The sequence below is a fragment of the Heptranchias perlo genome, chromosome 17 (assembly GCF_035084215.1).
Source record: "Heptranchias perlo isolate sHepPer1 chromosome 17, sHepPer1.hap1, whole genome shotgun sequence".
NCBI lineage: Eukaryota > Metazoa > Chordata > Chondrichthyes > Hexanchiformes > Hexanchidae > Heptranchias > Heptranchias perlo.
In genome coordinates, this window is record NC_090341.1 from 13,163,032 (window position 1) to 13,169,031 (window position 6,000).

Genomic DNA, 6,000 nt, shown 5'->3' on the forward strand with positions numbered 1-6,000 from the left:
CAGAAGACTTATTTCAAGCAACTATATCATTTTAGGAGGAAATTCACCTACTAATTAAGTAAGAATCTCAAATCAGGTTACTTACAAAAGAGATGTGCTAGAGAAGAAAATTCACAGGGAGCAGGTTAATTGGAATTATTCATTACAAAGATATTTAAGAGCAATTAATGTATGAAACAGAATTGAGAGTCCTAACAGGAACATAGGGCAATTGTATTTATGTTGGTTGATATTTATTAAAGGTGTGGAGTGCACCAGGAATGTAAGAAGTAGATATCATGAGTCCTGAAGTAAAAGGATGTGTCTGCTGCAGAGCTCACCTGTAAATAGGATCCAATGAATCCCAAGGCACATCAGCAGGATGGACAACAACTACAAGTAGTTTAACTTGTCCTGAGTTACAGCTACATACTACGGATAACAACCTTAAATAGGGGCCAGTGAGATCTAGTGTACAGTAGAAGGAGAATTGACAAACAAAGTCAGGGCCAAATGTCCTGAGGTAAGGTACTGCCTCAGATAAGGCAAAAGGCACCAAGAAGCATTTGCCCAGGATGGTAATTTGTTAATCCTGCTACAAAGGCAAGCAAGTTCTGGAGAAAAGCTAGGCAAGTATCATCCTGAATGGAACCAGATTCCAGAAATTGAATCAGTAAAGCTTAAAGCACACTGTATAGGGCTGGAACAATGTGAAATAAGAGCTATTTATACTTCGGATAGGCTTCCTATCGGAAGAAGAACTCTAGAGCTATCACTAGCTACCTCAAAGAATTCCAATTATCTGTGAGACATGAATTTTTGCTTTTAAAAAATCCCTTATGGCCTCTGTACTCTTTAGATGAACATTGATTACATGAACATTCACTACCACTGATGTTAGACCAACTGGTTTATAATGGCTTGATTGATAGCCCACTCTTACTTTGAAAACTGTGGTTACATAAGACACCCTCCAGTCCTCCCATACAGCTCCTGGATTTGAGGAGCGGTATGATACTGATAGACTGGATAAGAAATTGACATATGGTGATTTACAACTCATAGGCAGGTCAGAGAATGAGGTATTGAAGGTGGAACATGGTATACCTGAGCAAAGGCTTGGGAGATTCCAGACCCTGGCTGTTGAGCATTCAGATGATCATAGATAATCTCAAGGGTCCTGCCATGAAAAAATGAGTGCTTGCAGTACATCAGAACCATATGAAATCACCCCAAGGACTCTCCACAGATGCGCTGCAGATGGCAACAGAATCCATTGCCATCCTTTGCAGCACCATCGGAGAGGACTTTGTTACAATGCAGAGTGTCTTGGAGCAAGTGGCAGCTCCAGGATGCTCTGCCCCACAGAATACAGAGGCCTCCTGACACATAATTCAATGGATTTATTAAGGAAAGATCTTTTGGGGTTACACACCCTGGTGCTGCCTTATGAGCCTGGGTTCCCGGATTCCTCCTCGTCTTCTTCCTCCTCCGAGAAATAAATTATAAAGAGAGGAATCCCCATGGAGGAAAAACATTTGCTGCTTCCCCCTTTATTTTACAGATATTCCAAAAATAACTAATAGTCTCGAGGGAGACTGCCAAATCAAAGCTAGGAGCCTCAAACATAAAAGAGCAAAATAAATTGACAAAAGACCAGTGCAAAGTTATGAGTTGCTATATAACAGTACACTAAAACACAACAATTCATCTTTAAGATGCCAGCATCAGCTTTCCTCAGCTGCTGTTCTAAGTTATCCCTGTTTTATAGTGACATAAGTTAGATTGTCACATCCTATGGCATAAATGTCAAAGCTTCTGGCTGATGATGTCATCCTGGCCTAAACCCATTATTTGCTCGAGTAGGTGCATCATAGACCCTCCCTCACATCGAGTGGAATTTAGGGCAGAACTGTAATGGGGTGTAAAACCAGTGATCCCTTCCTAAATTCCAGCGCCCCCCCCCATACCCACCTCCCACACCCCTCCACACCCCCCCCCAGATAGATCTGCTGGGGCAATGCTCTACCAAACCATCGAAATTTCAGAGGATTAGTACTTTGAATTTCTTTATAACGTATTTCTCTATTTGCCTTAGATTCCTAAGCAAGTTTGGCTGCACGTGGAATTGTCTAACCTTGAATATTTATGTGAAGAATTAATTCAAGACATCTGTCATTTCTGCTTTGTAATGCACCACCTATTACATCTGTAATCCTCCCTTTGACTTCAATAAATCAGGTTTTTGAGAGTCAACAATAACCACTTGCTTATATATCTCACCAATCTCCCGAAACCCAATCGCAGCCCACATGTTTTGAGTCAACAACTTAGCCACACCCTCCCAAATCTGATTAGGTACAGACCATCTTTCCTGTATAGCCTCCACCTGCCTTAGAAAACTCCCCAAGTGTCCCTTGTACATTCCATTTTAGTACCCACTCATAGAATCATAGAATGGTTACAGCATGGAAGGAGGCCATTTGGCCCATCATGTCTGCGCCGGCTGAGAAACAAGCCACCCAGCCTAATCCCGCTTTCCCGCATTCGGTCCGTAGCCCTGCAGGTCACGGCTCTTCCGGTGCACATCCAGGTATTTTTTAGATGAGTTGAGGGTTTCTGCCTCTACCACCCTCTCAGGCAGTGAGTTCCAGACCCCCCACCACCCTCTGGGTGAAAAAGATTTTCCTCATTTCCGCTATAATCCTTCTACCAATCACTTTAAATCTATGCCCCCCGGTTATTGACCCCTCCGCTAAGGGAAATAGGTCCTTCCTATCCACTCTGTCTAGGCTGCTCATAATTTTGTACACCTCAAACAAATCCCCCCTCAGCATCTTCTGTTCCAATGAAAACAACCCCAGCCTATCCAACCTGTCATCGTAGCTAAAATTCCCCAGTCCTGGCAACATCCTCGTAAATCTCATCTGCACCCTCTCTAGTGCAATTACATCCTTCCTGTAATGTGGTGAGCAGAACTGTGCACAGTACTCAAGCTGCGGCCTAACTAGTGTTTTATACAGTTCTAGCATAACCTCCCTGCTTTTATATTCTATGCCTCGGCTAATAAAGGAAAGCATTCCATATGCCTCTTAACCACCTCATCTACCTGTCCTGCTACCTTCAGGGATCTGTGGACATGCACTTCAAAGTCCCTCACTTCCTCTACACCTCTCAGTATCCTCCCATTTATTGTGTATTCCCTTGCCGTGTTTGCTCTCCCCAAATGCATTACCTCACACTTCTCTGGATTGAACTCCATTTACCACTTTTCTGCCCATCTGAGCAGTCCATTGATTTCTCCCTGCAGTCTACAGCTTTCCTCCTCACTATCAACCACACGGCCTATCTTTGTGTCATCCGCAAATTTCTTAATCACGCCCCCTACGTTTAAGTCCAAATCGTTAATGTGTACCAAAAAAACAAAGGACCTAGTACTGAGCCCTGCGGCACCCCACTGGAAACAGCCTTCCAGTCGCAAAAACACCCTTGAAGTCAACTATCTTATTGCTTTTCTTCATACTTCCATATAGGAGTAGAAGCAATTAAGATAATGTCAACCTTGCACCTCACTTTGAGCTTACCTATTACTTCTTGATATTGCTTTGTTAGTTCCTCAAACCTTTTGCCCATGATATAGCTTGTCCTCAGATCTAATATTACTAATGGTTCAACCCTTCCCCCAAAATTAACCACTTCAATTCCTATGACTATTTGAAGCTGGGTGGGGGGAGTTGGGGAAAGGATTGTATACTTGAACATGAGAGTACGATACAGGTTCTGTGGAGTCGGCCTTACATTAAAGAAGTAGCAAAAAGATACAGGCTTGAGGCTGCAACAGAATGGAAATGGAGTAGTCTTTCAAATAGGGCAGGAGTAATTACTATAGTCAATTATGTAAGACATCTGTCCTTTAACAGCTGTTTCCCAAAGCACCCTGTTATTATACTGCTTGATGCACACATACAAAATTCAATCTGAATGATCTGGGGGAGCTGAATGTGTTTTCCTCATTCCTATTTCTTTTATGTTACAGATGGAAAACAGACATTAGGACAGCAAAAGACTAATATGAGGTGCAGCAGAGAGAGAATGACCCAATCCTGCCTTTCAGGAGCTGTCATTTGTTGTGTTGAGTTGTACTTACTTGGAAGAGGGATTAATGGTTTGTAATGAGTTGGAGTTCAAATGCAGAAATGAAATTAGCACCACAGGATTTTCAGTTAACAGATGATATTGCTGAAACACCACAAAGATGTGTTCCATTCCTTTGCAGACCACACAGTCAGATGAGTTTGTGCAGTTACACATAAACCAGCTCAGTGCTGAGAAAGGACCTTCTTCCTTTAATTACCTTGATTAATATATTGTCATGAAGGACATCTTAATGTGCTCCTGTGGATCTCAAGTCTTTGATGACCTCATGACACTGCTGCCTCAATCTCAGGTACCATGGTTAAAAAGAAAATTAAAAGATCTCCAAATTTATTTAAACATTGCTTCGTAGAAGCTTACAGTGTGGGTACACGCCTATAACAGCACAAATATTCTCTGCGTTTAATGGGTAGGAGAATAGATTTAAGGCATAGGATGACTCATGGACTGAACCTGCCCAAAAACAATCCTCAATTAGATGACAACATTCTGTAAGATCTTTTAAAAAAAAATTGCCCCAAAGATTCTAAAATCATCCCTATACAAAATACAATAGCAATGGCCATGAACTATTTGATATTGTTGCCTGACCAACGCACAGCTTTCTGCTGTCTGGAAAGTGAGGAAGAGTTTAGGAAAGTAGGAAGTGAATTTTCACCGTTTATAACGTTTGGTAGGATCCAAGAGCTTTATCTGTGATGCCCTTGGGTGGAGACAGATCTCAGATAATTATTATTTTGATACTGAGGTAACATACCATATATAATACGATACATAATAAAACACAGTGACATTAATTATGGTGTAATTATTTGACTCTAGATTTACATCAGAAACATGGATAAGGACAAACTGAGGAGGGCTGAATGCACAATCACCCTTCAACATAAACACTATGGGCTCAATTTTAAAAGTAAAAAACAGGTGGGTTAGGGGCAGGGGGGGGGATTGAAAATTGCCACCATTTCAGACCCACCCCAACCCGCCTCCAACCCGCCCATTTCCTGTTTTCACAGGGGTGGATGATGGGCAGGCAGACAACTTGCTCCCAGGAGGCGGTTTGGGCCTTAAAACCTTTCAAGGAGGCTTTAGGCCTTCATTTTTAACTAATTCCCGATTTCAACCTTGGGGGGCCAGGATTCCCAGGCCTTCTGTTTTACCCTTCGTGTTGGGCTCGTTGGGCCCGGAGGAGCAGGAGTGCTTCCCACAGAACCAACAAGCCTACCTGCACCGTCGTCCCCAATCGTGGACCCCCCCATCGCGGAACCCCCGACCCCCCTCCGACCCTCCCCCTCCGACCCTCCCCCTCCGACCCCAACCCTCCCCCTCAATGATCGCGGACCCCTGATTCCACCCTTCCATGACTGACCCCCGATCCCATTCCCCATGACTCGCGACCCGTGCCCACCTATGTCCACCCGTGCCCCCACTCCATGCAAACAAAGACTTACCTGCAGATGTCCTCTCCCTGGCTGGTCTCCCGTCCAACTGAGACCAGCCTGTCAGTTAGCCGGTCAGTCGGACGAGAAACCAATAAAAAAATAAAAGACATCTTTACATCAAAATCGTAAGGACGTCCAGGAAACCCGTACTAATAGGTTTCCCGACCTCTAATTGACCCCCCCGCCCCATTCCCAGCTCTGTTTCAAAATTGAGCCCTATAAAACCAAGCCAGTCACCTGAGCAAGGCCAATCACTGAACTGAGGGTATTAGGAGTTAATAGGCTGGAATTACTCAGCACCCTATTCCAGCTCATAGACCACCTCCTGGAGGTAATGTCACACAGATTGAGTTTAGATTCGGATCAAACACTGGAGCTGGACTGCCACGTTTGCATCAATGTGCACCTAAAAGCACTTTGTATT

At 43.6% G+C, this 6,000-nt stretch overlaps 1 protein-coding gene across 1 annotated transcript in view; it reads right to left on the bottom strand.

The window, feature by feature from the left end:
* LOC137334376 (proline and serine-rich protein 2-like) overlaps nucleotides 1-5,609 on the bottom strand; it is a 61,816-nt gene extending 56,207 nt beyond the window's left edge. Inside the window, exon 1 of the mRNA XM_067999091.1 lies at nucleotides 5,586-5,609. The gene's annotated coding sequence lies outside the window, so the exon portion shown is untranslated. The remainder of the gene's footprint in view (nucleotides 1-5,585) is intronic.
* Nucleotides 5,610-6,000: the final 391 nt, after the last annotated feature.